At 50.4% G+C, this 19783-nt stretch overlaps 5 non-coding genes across 5 annotated transcripts; 2 read left to right on the top strand and 3 right to left on the bottom strand.

Annotated features, from left to right (window-relative positions):
- The first annotated feature begins 1517 nt into the window (after positions 1–1517).
- Positions 1518–1599, top strand: TRNAS-GCU. Its single transcript has one exon. It is a non-coding gene; the product is annotated as a tRNA-Ser (tRNA).
- Positions 1600–8639: 7040 nt separating this feature from the next.
- On the bottom strand, positions 8640–8856 carry LOC120376574. The gene has a single exon (XR_005587432.1). It is a non-coding gene; the product is annotated as a small nucleolar RNA U3 (small nucleolar RNA).
- A 5926-nt stretch (positions 8857–14782) lies between these two features.
- Positions 14783–14855, bottom strand: TRNAR-UCU. The gene has a single exon. It is a non-coding gene; the product is annotated as a tRNA-Arg (tRNA).
- A 3021-nt stretch (positions 14856–17876) lies between these two features.
- On the top strand, positions 17877–17949 carry TRNAR-UCG. Its single transcript has one exon. It is a non-coding gene; the product is annotated as a tRNA-Arg (tRNA).
- A 159-nt stretch (positions 17950–18108) lies between these two features.
- TRNAV-GAC lies at positions 18109–18181 on the bottom strand. Its single transcript has one exon. It is a non-coding gene; the product is annotated as a tRNA-Val (tRNA).
- Positions 18182–19783: the final 1602 nt, after the last annotated feature.

The raw sequence follows: 19783 nt of genomic DNA, 5'->3' as shown, positions 1-19783 counted from the left end.
TAATGTTTAAAGTAACTGCTGTTGGGAAGGGAGGGGTGAGGGGGAAAACCGAACAAAAGGCTTACACAAACAAGAGGGGTATAAATGCTGGGACCCCGCCTGCACGCGGGTGTGCAGGATTTGAGAATGCTTTTTCTCCCTGGCACCTTATTTGGGCTCAAATAAACCTGATTTTGCTTCTCCACCCTGGTGTGTCAATTAGTGCTACGCACACCGGGCAATGAACCCTGCTGTTGCTCCGCCTCAGGCTCTTTAAGCTGGCAACAGCTCTTTGGTTATCAGACTCCTGAACTGCAGCTGGATGTGACTCTTGTTCTTCTGCACAGCACAGCTCCTGGAGAAGAGGGATCTGCAAATGTACATTCATATGATACCTTTGTTTAATTGATGAAAACATAAATTGACACTTTGAGGACTGAAACTGATTTCAGCTGATAGACAGCTTTGCTAGGTATTTATGCATTTGGACAGTGAAATGTTGAGTGTTTACATCCATATCAAGCACCCCTGTACAGTGGAGCTCCTGAACAGAATGGAGAATGAAAATGAAAATGTTTTCCTTTTTTTTAAAAAAAGAAAGAAGGTTATAAGAAAACACTGGGGTTTGAATCAAGGACCACTTGATCTGCAATCAAGCACTTTACCACTCAGCTATACTCCCATGATGGCAAAAGCATGGACTCATGATCTCCAGGACTTTAAAGGACAGACCCTCCTTCATCGAGGTCCTTTGCCATTCCCAGGCTACAGATGGTTTAAAAAATGGGGTTTGATTAAACTTGTTAAATGTGGCAAACACCACAGCTTGCACACCCACTGATATAGCTCCTCCCACTGACATAGCTGCCATCTCTTGGGGAAGTGGATTAACTACACCCACAGGAAAACTCTCTCCCTTTAGCATAGAGCAGTGGTTCTCAAACTGTGAGTCAGGACCCCAAAGTGGGTCATAACCCTGTTTTAATGGGGTCACCCGGGCTGGCATTAGACTTCTTAGGGCCTGGGGCTGAAGCCAAAAGTCTAAGCCCCACCACCCAGGGCTGAATCCCTCAAGCTCTGGTTTTGCCCTCCCCCAACTGGATAAGAGGGCACAGTGTGAAATGTTTGGGGACCACTGGTTTAGGGTGATGTTCTCAATCACTTCTATGAAGTCCAATAAAGCTATTCCTCACCCACCTACCCCTCCATCAGGACCGACTAGGTATGTTCTGCTGCCCTTCACTCATGCAGGAAGGATAATAACATTTCATTCCACTCAATCCTAAAGTGATTTGTAACCCGCCACCAGCCAAAACTGGCCATTTTTGGGAAAGTGGCCCCATCATGCTGCATATCTAGGCAGAGTAGGTTTGTCTATGCAAACATCGTCTGTTCCTGAAGTCTTTCCCCCAGCTCCTCACTAGATGTGAGGAGGGAGCTCATTCAGCCCCTGCTTCCGCTTAGTATTTAAAAATGCCTTATTGCTCCTGTCTCTGCTGACCTTAGATTTCTCCTCCTGTCCTTTTTTTCACACTTTTGATGAGGTGGCCGAGTGGTTAAGGTGATGGACTGCTAATCCATTGTGCTCTGCACGCGTGGGTTCAAATCCCATCCTCATTGGATGCATTTAGTCTTCACCCATCCTTTATAGACAACCATCTCCCCCTTTGGTACAATGACAGATCAAACAATGGTACTTCTTGCAAACAGATACTCAGAACTCCCTTACTTTAAATAAAATGTCTAAATCCCAGATTTCTAAAAAAGAAAAAAATATTCTCTAGTTCTGTATTTCTTAGTTTTTATCTCAAAAGGGAACATCCTCCTCATCTCCCTCAACCACCCTGGCACCTCCCCAAATTATTAAAATATCCTCAACCCGAGCAAGGCCAGAGCAGTGAACCAGAGCTAGTGCCTAGACCAAGCTGTTCTGAAGGAGGCAACTCAAACATTTTCTCCCTGCTTCCCTTGGCAAGGTCTGACTGAGAAAACAAAATTCCCCAGACTGAAAATTTTCTGCTGAAACACCCATACTAGTCTGTTTGGGGACGTTGATTTGAATCTATTATTATTATTCTCTTATGATTCATCTCAGTTCAGTGTTTGTCCTCCAGATGTGTTTACAGGTATTGAGGTGTGGGGGAGAGAGGCCAAGTCATGATGTCTCTTCCTCCCTTTCATAGTTTCTTCCAACTTGCTAGGAAGCTCCTTTGCTACAATGTGAGTCAAGCAGCGTCCATTGTCGCTGTGCTATCTCGGAGAAGCCTGCATTGTACATGGTTCCTGGGATAGTCCTTGGGAGTGTGGATACCTTCAATGGGCCAGCAGCGAGTCTGGCTCCTCCATTGTCGCACCTGAAAGGCTGGTGGGGGGCATTTCCCCACCTCATAACATATCTCAGTAACGCACACAGAGCAAAACTTCATAACTTCCCAACCAATGTGAGCACACACAATCCAACACGATTTTAATGTTCAACAGATCAAGACTTTTGAAATGACACCTCACGAGGCAGACTTTGTACAAACCATGTCATCGTTATATGAGAGTGGTGAATATGGGGCTTCAGGTGCTGCTTTGAGCACAGCGTGCCACACCTGGGCTTACATTGCAATGGAGACGTACCCTTAGAGTCCATCTCTCCTGGGATAAAGATGGCAGCAGGGCTGGCCTGGGTCATCTGACTTGGGCTCCTGGAGCTAAAGCTGAGGGGCTAAAAACTGTGGTGCAGATATTTGTGTTCATGCTGAAGCCTGGGTTCAGAAACCCTCACCCCTCGTGGGGCCTCAGAGGTTGGGCTCAAGCCCATATGTCTGCACTGTAATTTTATAGAGGTTGGGAGGGAGTTTAGCAAGTGGAAATGGTAAAACCACATTGAGGGAACTGGACCACTGACCTATCAGCTCTTAACACCCAAACTTTCAGTAACTCTATTATCAGTGCCTGTGAGTGTAATTTAAGCCATAAGTCCATCTAGCTCTGAATCTTGTCTTCTGACAATAGCCAATACCAGGTGCCCCAAAAGCCACTCCTCAAGGTACCACTGGGAGTTGAACCCAGAATCTTTTGTTTACAGGACAGGTGCTTTAATCAGCTAAACTATGACACCTGTGGTTATTTAAGCCATTGTGTCTGCCCACACCTGAATCTCTGCCAATCCCCACTGGGCCCTGACAAGCTTTGCTCATGTTTGGATTCTGTAAAGCAGAGGAGTAGGTGAAGTTTTGGTCCCAAGGTGTGTGTGTGATTCTTTGGACAGGTCTACACTACAAAATTAGGTTGGAGTAATTACATTACTTAGGCTGACAATGCAGTTATATTAACCTAATTCCAGTGTAAATAGCAGCTCAGCTGTCAGAACTTTCTGGAGCTATGAAAGGGGAGGGACCCAACCTCTGTAACAGGAATGCAAGGCAGGTGATTTCACGGCAGGCATGGTGGGATACTTGTGGAGGCCAGTTATGGTGATATAATGACCAGCAATCCAGCAGCATTTAGACTGACAATTTGTCACTTTGAGTTTGCTGCAAAAAGCTCTAGACCTCTTGTCAAGGTGGTTTTATTTTGTCACCAAAAGAGGGCAGTTTTGTCACCAGACATGGCATTGCAGTGTGTGCACCAGCCACAAGCTGCTGACCGAGGGACTGTTGTGTGTTTTTCACACACCTGAGCAATATAATGATGCTGAAATAACTTTGCAGTGCAGACCTGGCCAAAGATATTCACACACACACACACACACACACACAGCTTGCAAGGAAACCTCACCTGCTCCTCTGCTTTGCAGAATCCAAACACAAGCAAAGCTTGTCAGGCCCTGGTAGCGATGGCAGGGAGTCCGGTGTGGGCAGACACGGTAGTTTAGCCATAGGTAGGCACCATGGCTTAGCTGCCTAAAGTGCCTGTCTTGTAAACAGGAAATCCTGGGTTCAACTCCCAGTGGTGACTTGTTGTGTAACTCTTGGGGCACCTGGTATTGGCTACTGTCAGAGGACAAAACACAGAGCTAGATGGGCCTTTGGTCCAGCCCAGTATGGCTGTTTAGATTATACTCACAGGCACTGATAACAGAATTACTGAAAGTTTGGGAGTTAAGAGCTGATAGGTCAGTGGTCCAGCCTGTCACAGATGACCCCCCTCCCTCTGGGACAGGGGCAGGTCTGGGCTCTCACAGCAAATGCTCATTGTGGCTGCCAGAATCTGTGAGCGGCTCATTTACTTTACACCAAGGATTGAGTCCTGCTTCGTGCACCGTGTGTGAGAAAGAAAATCCTAAACCGCCCTTTGAAATAACGAATGCAGCAGGACGTGTTATTGTCCCTGCCCCAAAGCAGACAGACCAATGGAGAACTGCCATTGAGTCCAGGGTAATACTCCACTGACATTTTACCTTTTTTGCTTGCTAAACTCCCTCCCAACCTCGTGGGGTCCCAGAGCCCGATATTGAGCTTGATCTGAGATGTCTACAGTGCAAATTTACCACCCCACGGCCCTAGCCTGGGAGCCTGCACTGGCACGGTGCAGCCATGGGTGTTTCATTGTAGTGTGGACATAGCCTAGCATTATGTCTACACTGCCATTAACACACCCACGTCACTATTCTCAAGCCCTGGGTCAGTTGATTCAGGCTTGTGGGGCTTGTGCTGCAGGGTTATAAAATTACAGTGTAGACACTTGGGCTTGAGCCCAGCCTCCGAGACCCCACGAGGGGTGAGGGTCTCTGAGCCTGGGCTCCAGTCTGAGCCCCAGGAGCCCAAATCAGACCATCCAGGCCAGCCGGGCCAGTGGGATTTTATCACAGTATAGATGCCCTCTCAGGGTATGTCTACACTGCAATGTAAGCCCAGGGTTAGCAGAAGTTATGTCAGCAGCCCCAACACATAAACATAAACCACGAGGGAAAGACCCACCCCCCAGATAAGCTGGGCAGTGTCCTTTTCCCTACGATTTGTAAGTCCAGCAAACAAAAGTCCTCTAACATGAGCCATCCCCTCTCTGCACCCCACTCACAGCTGTTGTCCTTAGTCAGTGCAAGCCCAGAGGTATCTCTGTAGAGTTCACCTGCCATCCTGGGTGGAAAAGGGGGGAAATAAGAAGGCTCCGTACTCACTATGTTGTCTAGGGACTCACTCATCTCTTCACAACCACCCTGTCCTAACGTTGGTCTGACACCTCAATTTTAGTATTGAGACCCAGAGCTTGGCCCACTTGGCTTTGGAACCCCTGTCCCCTGCCTAGCAAGTGCTATTGAATTGAGGGTGAGTCCCTCTATCAGGGTCTGCCAAGCACAGTTGTGCTGCCCTCGATTCACACAACAAGGATAAAAACCCTTTATTTCTCCTGCCCCTATAACATGGAGACTGGGAATCCAACACCAGCCACAAGTGATCATTTCGGCAAGCAACCCAACAGATTTCCAACATATTGTAAAATCCACATGCAGACTCCTACACGAAACCTTGCAAGAAAATCTTCCTGAGGGGGTCTGAAGCACCTGCTGCTGGAGGGAAGGAGGGAACCGTGGGTTGGGATTGAGGAGCAGCATGAGGAGGAGGGGGCCTGTGGATGGGGATTGAGGGGCACTGGGAATAGGAGGGGGCTGTGGGTTGGGACAGAGGGGAAGGGTGAAGAGGAGCAGGCTCCGGTTGGGAGTGAGGAGCAGTGAGCATAGGAGGGACTGAGGGCTGGGATTGAGGGGCACTGGGAAAAGAGGGGACATGGGTTTAGGCTGAAGAGCATCCTTGTTTGGGGATCCAACAGGAAAGGGGAAGGCAGCAGGTGATTCTAATTCCTTAGGGATTTTCAGGTGTGTGTGTGTGTGTGTGTCTGTGTGTGCGCGCGCGCGTGCAGGGGAGGAACATGCTCTATGCCCAGAGACCTTTATTCCTCCAGGCTGCAAGGACAGAGGGGCTGTCAGGAAGTTGCCCTTCAAACCCACACACAAAAAGGCCCTTCTGAGGAAAGGGAAAATCCTGAAGAGAAAAAGTAACAAAGAGAACATGAGAAAGACAGTTTAAGATCTTTGTGAGCAGTTTATCACCTGAACATAGACTTGAACTCTGGACCCTCAGATTAAAAGTCTGATGCGCTACCAACTGAGCTAGCCAGGCTGAGAAAGAAACCAAATAAGTTGGTGTAGAGGAGAAAGTAATCAAGAAAACAAGAGCAGGAAACAATAGGGGAAACCTGCTGCTCTCTCTGGCCCGGTCAATACTACGATTTTATATCAAATTTAGCAGCGTTAAATCGCATTAACCCTGCACCCGTCCACACAATGAAGCCCTTTAGATCGATCTAAAGGGCTCTTAATACCGGTATCTGTACTCCTCCCCGACGAGGGGAGTAGCACTGAAATCGGTATTGCCATGTCGGATTAGGGTTAGTGTGGCCGCAATTCAATGGTATTGGCCTCCAGGCGCCATCCCACAGTGCACCATTGTGACCACTCAGGACAGCAATCTGAACTCGGATGCACTGGCCAGGTTGACAGGAAAAGCCTCGTGAACTTTTGAATTTCATTTCCTGTTTGTCCAGCATGGAGTGCCGATCAGCACAGGTGACCATGCAGTCCCAGAATCAAAAAAGAGCTCCAGCATGGACCGTACGGGAGATACTGAAGCTGATCTCTGTATGGGGAGATGAATCTGTTCTATCAGAACTCCGTTCCAAAAGACAAAATGCCAAAGCATTTGAAAAAATCTCCAAGGCCATGATAGACAGAGGCCACAACAGGGACTCGACACAGTGCTGAAACTTAAGAGCTGAGACAAGCGTACCAGAAAGCCAAAGAATGAAATGGATGCTCATGGAGGGAGGGGCAACTGACGTCTGTAGCTATCCCACAGTTCCTGCACTCTCCAAAAACAATTTGAATTATTGGCTGAGTTCCCAAAGCCTAAAGGGTCAAAAATATTGTCGCAGGTGGTTCAGGGTATATGTTGTCCCCCTCCCTCCCCCCCCATGAAAGCAAAGGGAAAAAATCATTTCTCGCCTTTTTTTTCAATGTCGCTGTTGGTCGTCTGGCTTGTGCTGCCTGCTGTGGTACTGCCTCACTACACAGACGTGTCCCCTTCACTTCTCTAGATGTGATGTTAGGGCTGATATCCCTCATCGTTGTCCCATGAGTGCTCCTGGCAGGTCTTGGTGAGGTCAGGTGGGGGTGCCTGGGCAAAAATGGGAATGATTATCAGGTAATTCTCTTCTTTAAGCTTTGTCTAATGGAGATTCAGTCCTGCCTGGAATATCATAGCAGCTGGAGGCTTCTCTCCCCTCCCCACTTTGAACTCTACTTGCAGAGGCAATAAAGTCAGTGTTGTTTCAAATTCCTGCATTCTTTATTACTTCATCACACAAATGGGGGGATAACTGCCACGGTAGCCCAGGAGGGGTGGGGGAGGAGGGAAGCAATGGATGGGGTTGTTGCAGGGGCACCCCCTAGAATGGCATGCAGCCCATCATTTCTGCAGGATGTCTGGGGCTCTGAGCTGGAACGACCGTTTGTCTCTCTGGTTCTTTAGGAGGCTTGCCTGATAGTCTAGGCAGGACTGACTCTCCCTTCAGACAAAACTTAAAGAAGGGAATGACCTGGGGAGTCATTCCCATTTTTGTCCATATACCCCTGGCCAACCTCACCTAGGCCGGCCAGGAGCATCCAGGACAGCAGCAGACAGTACAGTATAACTGGTAACTGTCATTGTAAACTTGCAAAGCAGCACATGGTACAGTATGGCTGGTAGCCATCTTTGCTAACTTGCAAAAAGCAAGGGAATGCTGCTGTGTAGTGTTACAGTACCGCGTCTGTCAGCGCCATCCAGTAGACATAAAGTGATGGTGACAAAAGGCTGAATGGGTTCCATGATTGCCGTGCTATGGTGTCTGCTCAGGCAATCCAGGGAAAAGGGCGCAAAATGATTGTCTGCCGTTGATTTCACAGAGGGAGGATTGACTGATGACATTTACTCAGAATCACCCGCGATGCTGATTTTGCCCCATCATGCACTGGTATCTCAACCCAGAATTCCAATGGGTGGGGGAGACTGTGGGAACTATGGGATAGCTACCCATGGTGCAATGCTCCAGAAATCGATGCTAACCTCGGTACATGGATGCACACGGCCGAATTAATGTGCTTAGTGTGGCCGCATGCACTTGACTTTATATAATCTGTTTCCAAAAACTGGTTTCTGTAAAATCAGAATAATCCCATAGTGTAGACATACCCTGAGACAGCTTTAGAACCCTCTACCCACTATACAGCCAGGAGACAGCAACTCTCAGATCCTGTGTGGATTGTCTGATGTGCTTGGGGCCAAGAGCAAACTGTGTACCCCCTGCCAGAGCAGGAGAAGTAAAAATAGGGGCTTCCCAAAAAATGGGACAGGAAGAAGAGAGAAGTGGAGAGGCAAATGGAAAAGGAAAAGAACATGCAGACACAGGACCCTACCTAAATTCTGAAATAGATTACAAGAAAAAAAAGAGAGAGCAGCATAAAGAAATCTTTAAAATCTTTCAGTAAGTACTAAACTAGAAACTTCTAAAACACCATTTTCACACTACCTTTACTATTTTTTAAAGAGAACTGAAGAAAAGCTTTAAACAAGTTCAGATAATACAAAAAAAAAGCCAAAACATTTATTTTTAAACTTGTTTTATAAGGACTAACCACTCAGTCTGTGCTCTTTTCCTCTCAGCTTCCCAAAAGGAAAACAAGAACACTCATCAATAGCAGACAGCAGATGCATTAAAGCACCACTATCCACTCACTTCATGCTCAGAAAAGAACACTTTAACTCATCCCCATAGTTAGCGAGATCATACACTTTCAACCACACTTCTCTAGTTACAAACTATAGAAATGATCCCTGAAAGTACAGTCTTAACAAAACTGTCCTCGGCTACACATCCAGGCTAATATGCACAAGCTTTCTTCCCACGGTGAATGTTTTCATACAAGGGGTTTCACCCCCAGCGAATTAAAGAACAAAAATCTAAAACCAGGTCCCCATTTCATTAAGCACAATTGAGACAGCTTTAGCACACTGGCCATTAGAAGATGTTTATGTCGCTATTTACAGAAACACACCTCCTGATTAGCATGTGGAGCTCCTAGCAACTAATCAAACCCTCTTGCTTTGCCATACCTCTCACAGGCTCCTCTGTAGCACATGACAGCTTGTCAGGCACAGACAATCCAGACGGGTCAGCCTTATCTAGCATGCTCCGCAGCTGTTTCTCTCTGGCTTGCTCTCAAATTCATCTGCACTAGAAGTTTTTGCAGGGTTCTATGTTACCGGTGGTACCTGCACTAAATCAGTGGGTCTCAACCTTTAGAGACACCTGTACCCCTTTCAGGAGTCTGATTTCTCTTGCATACCCCCATTTTTTACCTCACTTAAAAACTACTTGCTTACAAAATCAGATGCAATATTTATAAAAATAAATCCCTTGAATATAAGTATTGTACTTACATTTCAGTGTATATAGAGAACAGTATAAACAGATCAACGTATGAATTTTAATTTGTTACAAATTTGCTGGTGCTTTCTATGTAGCCTGTTGTAAAACTAGGCAAATATCTAGATGAGTTGCTGTACCCCCTGGAAGACCATTGGATACCCCTGTTTGAAAACCACAGCACTAAATCACCCTTACTTTTAGAACTGGTGCCACTTGACCCAAGGCATTCTGAACCATTTCAGTGCTAGTAGACAGTGGCAACACAGCTGCACTAGGTCTGTTGTTCCTCCCTGCACAATTCCCACTTGGAAAGAAGATCTCTTCTGGTCTGCCCCTATTTACTATTGTGAGCTGCATAGGCAACTTTCTCTGTGTTATGTGAGCACCATTCACACAATATATATACTACCTCTGCAGCCATGGGTGGCGGGGGAGCCCCCACAGCCCCACACCACTGTATATGGACCCTGCAGCTCCCAGCTCCTACAAGTAGACCCCAGAGCTCCCAGCTGCTGTGAGCGGACCCAGGATTTCCCAGCAGGCATTGATGGCGTGAGGACCCTGCAGCCCCACGTCATTGCTAATAGACTCTGCAGCTCCTTGGAGCTCCCAGCTGACACAGGCAAGCGAGGAGCCCCAGCTCTCAGACACCGCAGGCAGAGCCTGGAGTGCGCAGTCACCATGGGGGGTGAGGAGAAGCCTCAGCCAAATGCCATTGCAGATGGCCCCATAGCTCCCAGCCACTGCAGGTGGATGCCAGAGCCCCCAGCTGCCATCGGGACCCCACGGACCATTGCCACCACGGGCAGCGAGGGGACCCCATGGCCCCAGCCACCACGGGAAGCGAGGACCCCATGGACCCCGGGCGCCATAGGCAGTGAGGGGACCCCACAGCCCCCGGCCGCCACAGGCAGCGAGGGGACCCCATGGACCCTGGGTGCCATGGGCAGCGAGGGGACCCCACCGCTCCCAGCCCCCATGGGCGGCGAGGGGACCCCACGGCCCCCGGCCGCCACGGGCAGCGAGAGGACCCCACGGACCATGGCCACCACGGGCAGTGAGGGGACCCCATGGCCCCCGGCCACCACGGGCAGCGAGGGGACCCCCCAGCTTCCGGCCGCCACGGGCAGAGAGGGGACCCCATGGACCCCGGGTGCCATGGGCAGCAAGGGGACCCCATGGACCACGGGTGCCACGGGCAGCGAGGGGACCCCCCAGCTCCCGGCCGCCATGGGCAGCGAGGGGACCCCATGGACCCAGGGGGCCATGGGCAGCGAGGGGACCCCGGATCCTGGCCGCCACAGGCAGCGAGGACCCCGCAGCCCCAGCTGCCACAGGCAGGAACTGTCACCCAGCGACCAGCAGAAAACAGCAGCGGGCAAAGGCATCAAGCAAACTCTCAGCTTCTGCTGCTGCCACTCCTTCAAGTGGCTCTCAGTCTGCCCTGTTCACTCTGCGTCGCTGCCGCTCCACGGCATTGTCCTTCACCCTGCTGCTGAGAGCTCCTGTGTCACCACTTCCCCTGCTGCCACCTGCCTGTCTCCTGCAGCCCCTGCGCCGCCACCTAGTGGGGGAACCTCGCTACAAGTGCAGCCTGGGCAGCCTCTGTCATTGCAACACCATGGGCAGGGCGAGAACCGCCAGCTGGGGGAGCCTAACGCCCTGCCCCGCCCCTTCCACCTGAGGCCCCGCCCCTTCTGCGAACACCCCTGTGCCCAGCGTACACCAGCCCTTAGATCCCTCTTGGTATTTCAATGCAGGCACTGACCTGTGAGAGGAAAACATCAGCTCACAAACACAGAGACTGAATTCCCCACATTTAATCTCGCTGCACTTTCCAGAAAATCACAACATTCATTTAATTCTTGTTAGGACAGAGAAAAAAATAAGTGACACTAAGTTTTTGGCTTAGTTAAATAAAATTACGTGTTTAATTAACATAGTAAAAATATGTCCTGATTCCGCTAAATAACACCGCAACCGGAAATAAGAAGAGACATATATTGTCAGTGACGACTAATTTCGCAAACGATCTTCCCATTATTAATTTCCACGCTGCCCCCATTGGAGGTCTGGGCACCTCCAGTGTCACTGCTCTGCATTCACCTTCCCCTTAGAATTGTTCTCGGACATTCCCAAATTTGGAAAATTGTGCAGTTCACAATGTGAATAGTGACCCTGGCTCCTTCCTGCACCTACTCTACATTGCTCCACAGCAGCTTCTCCCCCTGCAGAGTCACCCCAGCACTGCAGTGCAGCCGCCCAGGGCTTTGCAAAAATTAATAATACAGAGTTTGGAGGAAAGTAAACATTTGGGAGTTGTGGAAATAGCAAAAGGCAACAGTTGTGGTGTTACAAGAAGGCAGTTTTTGGTTTAATAATAAAACCCAGTTATATAAATGTAACTGTATGTGCAGCTCTGTGCACTCCTGTTGGATGGAAGCTTAGTAATTAAATTATACAAGAGGGTCAGGTAAAGTTTTGTCCCGAGAAGCCTTCACAGCCATTCTGAGGGGAAATGGGCCCTTTGTCCACAGAAATGGTCTATAGGGGACGGCTGCAGGCAGCAGGCGGAGAGATAATCTCATCAAAATGATTTGACTCCTGGGTAATGTTAGCAAAATCACTAAAGGAATGTCCGGGGTTTCTATTGGCACTTAACGTGCCTGCCCCTGGCTGTCTCTGGTTGTACAAGATGGACGTGTAATCAGGGTACAGTTGTGTAAAAAAAAATTATTGCAGTGCAAGGGATGTTAGACAAAACAAAATGTTGTGTGTAATTGTGTCAGGTTTTAAAAACCTAAAGTGAGACTTATGTTTTGTAACATAATGTTATGAAGGTTAAACTATGGAAGGAATGTGCATTTTCCCAGGACGTGTGCAGTGTATATTGGAGAAGGGGTAAAAGAAATGCAAACAAAACATGGTACTTAATTCAAACCCTATTAGGGCTCCAAAGGGAGCCACAATAGGTTGTGGTTTCTTTTTCAGATCTGTATGTTTTGAAGCAGAAGATGAAAGTGGAAAGTAATCAGAACTCCGTGGAAGTTGATTGTGTCCCTTTAAGACAGTCTCTGAGCTGCTGATGGCTTTGGATCCAAAAGCCAAGCCCGAAAGCCGGGGTGAATGCAAATGACCTAGCTGATGGGGGAAGGAGAGAACTGCCCATCAGTGGCTGCACAAAGGAGCTGCAAATAATAAATACATCTGGTCAGCAAACAAGCTACTGGAAGACTCAGATTGTGGCCCTCCAGGAAAGGGAGGTGAAAAAACAAGTCAAGCCTGAAAATAAGGGGGACAGGTTAACCCTAAGGAGTGTGTGTGTGTATGTACAGTGCTAAAGCTAAATCTAAAGCTGTCTCTCAGCTATTACCTGAGGATAAACTTAAAGCTTGGTGCAGCAGAGAAACTATTGCAAACTGGGTCTGTTGTACAAGAGGGGAAACTGAGGCACACCACCTCATGAATTTCATAAATGACCAGTGAGTGGGGTAATTCACTATCTAACTATAGAACAAAATAAGGACAGCCTGGAGGTAATTCTTCTGTTTTTCCTGCAATTAGCAAGGAAATTTGTAAAAGGAAGTGGTATTATTATTATTAAGCACTAATCTGTCCCCACTGGGGGTGTGTGTGGAAATTGTTTCTTTTGTTTTTCAGACACTCTACAAGCAAGCTGGTGCCAGCAAAAGACTAACCCAGAATACCATGAATCTATGTTTTGTGTTGTTTGTCTGTGGTGTTTGTCTTGTTGTTAGCATTGTTGTGTTTCAATGAACAGAAAACCTCATGACATGGATGGGGATGGCTTCAAAAGGCTGACCTGGGGGAAGATGTGTGTGGACATTCAAAATGCTCGACTAGGAGGCCAGCACCTGTGTAATAGCTACCGTGGTATCTGGAAGTGAATCGGCAGCTGAGGTGGGCCCCACAAGCCCTATGGGAATAATGAGAAGGGGATTTGCTCACTGGGAATCAATGGAGGGGTGTGTAAAATGGTGTAAATCCAGAGAAGATGTTTGAATGTGCCCCTCCCTGATGGCCGTGGAGGAGCACACCCAATGCCCCATGGCAAGGGGTGGACAATTGGGTGTACTGTGTATGAGGTGTTTTGCTGGAAATGTACATATTACTGGGGGCACAATTACACCAGCCCCTAACCAAATTCCACACTACACACTGCTCTCTGGGCTTTGGCGCACAGATAGATCTGTGAATCTTACTGCTGTGAATAATCGAACCAGCGCATACAGCCTGATTCCACACCATGTGGTTAAGTTCGTTTGGACAATAACCCATTTCTCTGAGGACATTCAATGGACTTATGCTATGGACAAAAGCACGAAAACCTGCAGCGGCAGCGTATTGCAACTGCCAGCAACTGGACATGTTAAGGGCTTGACCCCGTCGAAGGAGGAGAGGAGGTGTTTCGGTGGTGGCCAGGATGTTGGACCATGCGGCAGTGCTCAGGTCTCTCGGTGTTGCTGTGGATTGTTACAGCGGCTGGTGTATTGCTAAGTATACTTGTGATACGTTGCCTACGGAAATAACCTAGAAGTAATGGAGTAAGCCCCTCCCCCCTGTACTAGACAACCTGGATCCAACCTTCCCGGGCCCACTATAGTGGGAAGTCTGGAACACTAATTGGAACAGGTGTGGCACGTCCGTACGAGAGAAGGTGCAGGGCACTGTACTACGCACGGGGCAGTGGGACAATGGAATATCAACACCTTCCACCTTGATGCCTGGCCCGATCAGGAAATGTGTCACCACGTGTCCTATGTTTTGCTAAGGGGGAGAATGGGAACAGGGACACAGGCAAGGGTCTGTGGCGTCAGGGCTGGGATGGGGACACCGAGGAAGGAAACTGGAATCGTTGCTTGCTACAAGTTTAATCCAATAAAAATCTCATTGTTTGCACCTTGGGACTTTGGGTATTGCTGCTCTGTGTGTACGCAAGAAGGACCCGGTAATGGGAGGGTGAAGGGATAAACCCTCTAACACTAACTAACATCTAACACCCATTTGAACCTCTTCTTTTCACACCGTTGCTCATTCTCAGGGGCTGCTTTGTCTCCAGACAGATCCATTCTCTTTCAGGGCGGCCTTGCTCTTTCCCTCTGTTTCACTCACTGAGGTGTGGGAGTAAACACTCCCCTTCCCTCTAGTCTCAGACAAACACTAGTATTAACTGTTTGCTACTGAGGGGTTTAGAAAGCATTTGTCAAAATGTCATTTCTGGGGGATTTTTCCCAAGATCCAGTATTTTGTATTCAGACATCTCCCAGCTTCCTTGGTGAAAATAAGGCCAAGATTTCCTTGCAATATACAGGAAAAGGCAGTTTTTCACCCCAGATGGGACTTGAACCCACAATCTCTGACTTAGAAAGCCATTGCCTTGTCCATTAGGCCACTGGGGCTCTGTGAAAGAATGAAAATGCTACCTCCTAAATGCATATTTCTCATAAGTTGGAAGCCTCTGTCTTACCCCCCATGAGGGATCCGGTGGCTGTGGGTGTTCTCCACGCTATGGGGGTGTCTGGTGCCCCTGTCCCTCCTGGTTAATGGAGTGTGTGGGTGTCCCCCGGCCCGTTAAGGATCCGTGTTGTGCGGATGCCCTGTTCTTCTCATTAAGAATGGTGCAACGGAGCATATGGGTGTGTCCCCACCCCATGAACTAGCTCCCGTGTGTGGTTCCCTGCCCCCATCCAGGCTCTGTGGTGTGTGGGTGTCGCTGTTCCTCTTTTCAAGATCCGTGTGGCAGGGGGGCGTCCCTCCCCCACAAGTCAGAATCCCCAGCGTGTGGGTGCTCCCATCCCCCCAGCCAGGCTCTGCGGGGGGTGTCTGTATAAAAAGAGACTGTGTCTCACTGTCTTGTCCAGGCTATGCTGCAGGGTCTATTCACAGGTGCAATCCCACTACTGATCAGCACAGAAGTTTTGACCTGCTCCATTTCCAACCTGGGCCGGTTCACCCCTCTTTAGGCAACCAGGGGACCCCAAGCTTCCCTGGGATCACCATATTGATGCTGAACTTAGTGAGGACACCTGATTGGCACAGCCCCCTGCAGCCCAAAACTCCTGAGCTCAAGCAATCCACTGGCCTCAGCCTCCCCAGGAGCTGGGATCACAGGCACCAGCCACAGAGCCCGGCTTGTTTCACAGCCTGGCAGCTGCAGCTTTAAACTCTGCTTGTGAGCTCTGTGCCTGTGCCAGACGGGACAGCCTGGAACTGGGAAATGCTCCTGCTCCCCCCGCCCCCATCTCATGTCGAGCTGCAGGCGTCGCTGTCCTGCCAGGTAAGATCCCGGATGTTTCGGTGCCCCCTTCCCCCGCCCAGGTGTCCGGGTACCTCTGCCCCCCATACAGAATCCTGGGTGTGTGGGTGTCCGTCCCTCTGCAGAGGATCCCGGAGTGTGGATGCCCTTGTCCCCCCCTACAACATCCTGGGTGTGTGGGTGCCACTCTCCCCCCCCTACAACATCCTGGGTGGGTGGGTCCCCAGGGTGTGAGTGCTCCCATCCCCCGATACAGGCTGGAGGGGGTATAACTGGCTCTCCCTGTCCTGCCCAGGCGCTGCTACAGCAGCTGTTCACAGGGGCAGCAACCCCACTGTCAACCTGCAGCTTTACCCTGCTCCAGGGGTGACCTGCTTCACCCTCCTGTGGGAGCCCGGGGACCCCGAACTTCCCAGAATCACCTGATTGATGCCGAGCTTAGCACAGACACCGGCTCAGCCTGGCAGGGAGCTGCCCTGAGCCCTGACAATCAGCTTCCCTCCGCCTCCTGCTGCACAGCGAGGATCCCAGGCGAAAGGCTTTGTGCCCAGTTTGTTCAGGAGCGTCCCAGGCCCCAGCTGTAAACTCTGCTGGTCAGTTCTAGTCTTTGGCCACACGGGGGCGGCACTAACGGTCCCATCTAAACGCTGTTTGCGTTCGGCCCTTCGGATCGCAGATTGTAACCCGCGGGCAGATCTCTGAGTGCAGCCAAATCCCTCCCCAAACTGAACATTGAAGCAGCAGCTCCCGTTGGAAAGATCAGGATTTTTGCCTTTAAAAACAAGGGAAATGTCTGCAGTGAGAGACTGAAGACGCTCAACTGGTTTCATTGACTGGAGGCTAAGAGGCGATTTAATCACTGGTTTAAATACGTTTTACAAATTCCCAGAGGGGGGAATGTGTGATTTGAAGGGTTCTTTAATTCACCAGACAAAGATTGAACAAGACCCCATTGGCTTTCAGTCGATGTCCGAAAATCCCAACTGAAAATGACCATTTTTTAACCGTGAGGCTAATTATCTAGTGGAACAAGCTCCACAAGGGAGGTGGTAAATTCCCCATCACTTGCAGTTTGTAAATCAAGACTGCAGCTCTTGCTGCAAGACACGTGGTGTGTGGGTGTCCCTGTTCTGCGTTTTGGGATCCCTGGTACATGGTGCCTCCCTCCCACCAGTTCAGGATCCCCACAATGGATGCTCCCATCCCGCCATACAGTCTCTGCGGGGGAGGGGGTGTATAAAAGAGACCGTGTCTCACTGTCTTGCCCAGGCTACGCTGCAGGGGCTACTCACAGGTGTGATCCCACTACTGATCGGCACGGGAGTTCTGACCTGCTCCGTTTCCGACCTGGGCCGGTTCACCCCTCCTTAGGCACCATGGGGACCCAAAGCTTCCCCAGGATCACCATATTGATGCTGAACTTAGTGCGGACACCCGATCGGCACAGCCCCCCGTGGCTGGGAGCTCTGGGATCCACCCACAGTAGCTGAGAGCTGTGGGGTCCATCCGTGGTGGCATGGGCCCGTGGGAGCCCTTCCGACACTTGTGGCTGATAGCTGTGAGGCCCCCACCGGCCGACAGCTCCAGTCTTGCTGCCCCAGGGCTGAGGTGGAAAATGTCATTGAGATCTCTGAAAGTCACAGATTCTGGGACCCCCTTTATATAATCTTAGCCTTAATAGTTGTTGACTGTCTCTCTCAATCTAGTGGTCTGCTCTAGCGCAGATGGGACAGGGAAGACAGACGCTCACCCCCCAGCACAGGTTTGGGCAGAAATGGCTCTGGGCTATTTGCTGTGCATGCAGAGGACTTGTCCAGGCCGGTGGAGCAGCTCAGCCAGATGAGGAGCTGGAAGAAGGAGACCTGAGCAGCCTGGACATCCCACTTTTTCTCCACAGCCACTGCCTGTCAGCAGGGTTCCCCCTCCTCCTCCTCAGTGAGACCAAATCTAAGCACCTAGACAGCTGGTCCATCCACTGCACCCCAATCCCTCATGCCAGAGCCTCCCTGCCAAAGTCCTGTACCTGGCTGCAGAGAATTGTCTCACATCTCGCTGGGAACTCGACTTCTTGTGTCCAGAGAGTCTCGGCCCCCATCAGTAGAGGACCTGAGAAACACAGTGTCTGCCTTTTCCAAATAAGTGCTTGGAAAGGTTTTGTTTCTGTGACCACGTGGCCTAATGGATAAGGCATCTGACTTCGGATCAGGCGATTGAGGGTTCGAGTCCCTTCGTGGTTGTGTTTCTGCAGTTTTACCGTCAGGTGGGCCAACTAGGGGCAGAAGCCCATTCTGTGTTTTCCTACTGCAGAGCCCAAGATCAGGGACTCACCTTGGGTGCAGGCACCACTGTGCTCCCAGAAAACAAGCCACCCCTGCACAAAGAGGGATAAAAGGGACTACCAACACCTGGAATTGAACCAGGGACCTTTAGAACGTCAGTCTAACGCTCTCCCAACTGAGCTACTTTGGCATACGCATGGTAGTATTTGGGCCTGTTGCTTCTCTGTCTGGGATGTTTTTGTCAGACGCACAGAAAAAGGACAGGAAAACGAACGGCTGCTCCACACTCCCACCGGAGGAACCCGACGCCCTTAGCTGTGGGGAGTAAGAAGTGGCTGTTGGCTGACAGGGCCTGTCCCCGGGGAGCTGGAACAGCAGCTGCCACCTCCCCCTCGGCTCCAGGCTGTGGGAAATGCTCATTGCCTGGCTGCATGGGCGGCTGCTGCTCCGTGCTCTGGAGAGCGTCTGTATTGCTCTGTCAATCCCCCGTCTTCACTGAGCCAGTCTGGTAAGGTCCCAAGTGCCCCCTCCGGCCTGGCAGCTGAGAGTCTGTGCAGACATCAGCCCCCCTGCCAGCCCCACAGGCAGCAGCAGCGCCAGCCCCCCAGCACCACAGGGGCACTCAATGCACTTCCTGTGGGGAAATGGCTCCTTGGCGTCCAGCTGCTAGAGTGAGAGCCAGGAGAGAGCAGTGTCTGGCTCACCGTGGGGGAGAGAAGAGACCTGGTGAGTGCGGATCTCCCTCAGCCTCCCCCGCAAGGCTGGTCAGTTTTATTGTCACTGTGATAGTCGGTGCTTCCCTTCAGGGCCGGCCCTAGAGGGGTCTGGGACAAATCCCCCCCTTTCCTCCCCAGGCCCTGCCCCCACTCCACCCCTTCCCCCAAGCCCCCACCCCTGTCCCATCTCTTCCCGCCCTGCACCTTCCTGCCCCAGTCCTCGCCCTCCCCCACCTCTTCCTGTCTCTACTCCTCCCCCTCCCCACCCAGCACCTCCTGCACCCCAATGAACAGCTGATCACTGGCAAGTGGAAGTCACTGAAGGGGAAGAGGAGGAGCTTGTCAGCAAGGCCTGTAGTGGGGGGGAGGGGGGAGCTGGCTGCCAGTGGGTGCTGAGCACCTATTTTTTCTCTGTTGGTTGTGCTGACTTGGTTCCTTTCACACTCTAGAGAGAGGAGCAGAACCAGGGCTATGGCTGATCTATGAGGTGAGTGGCAGAGGCTTCAGGCACTGAGAGTTTTGCCTGACCCCTCAGGGACACAGTGTGAGGGGGTGTCCCAGGGATCTCTATGAAAGGAGCAGAACAGGATTTCCTTGGGGTGGGGAGAGAATTGAGAGTGTCTCAGGGGGTTGTACAGAGGTGTTGCCCAGGTTAGAGACTGGCTAAAACACAGGCCTCACTGTGAGCGAGATTCAAATGTGCGCTGGGGAACCCTATTGGATTTCAACTCCAGCGCCTTAACCACTCGGCCATCACAACTGTGAACATAAAATTGCCCCAATGCCAGAGAAACTGGTAAATAATCACAATGGCCAGGCTTGAAGTCATCTGAACTACAGAATTCCCACCGCAAACCTGGCTCCCAAAGCACAGGGGGGGATTTGGGGGTTCGTTCTCTTTGCTTAGCCCTGTGCAGTAGCTCATGCGCCAATACGTCTGTTAGTCTATAAGGTGCCACAGGAGTCTTTGCTGCTTTTACAGATCCAGACTAACATGGCCCCTCTGATACTCCTAGTGACACTCTCCAATGGATCCCCATCCTCCACTCACCGTGAGGTAGGTAGGAGCGGATCAT

Source organism: Mauremys reevesii, linkage group 12 (genome assembly GCF_016161935.1).
Source record: "Mauremys reevesii isolate NIE-2019 linkage group 12, ASM1616193v1, whole genome shotgun sequence".
NCBI classification, from domain to species: domain Eukaryota; kingdom Metazoa; phylum Chordata; order Testudines; family Geoemydidae; genus Mauremys; species Mauremys reevesii.
Note: the sequence above shows the minus strand (reverse complement) of the source record. Positions and strands in the feature narration are given on the sequence as shown.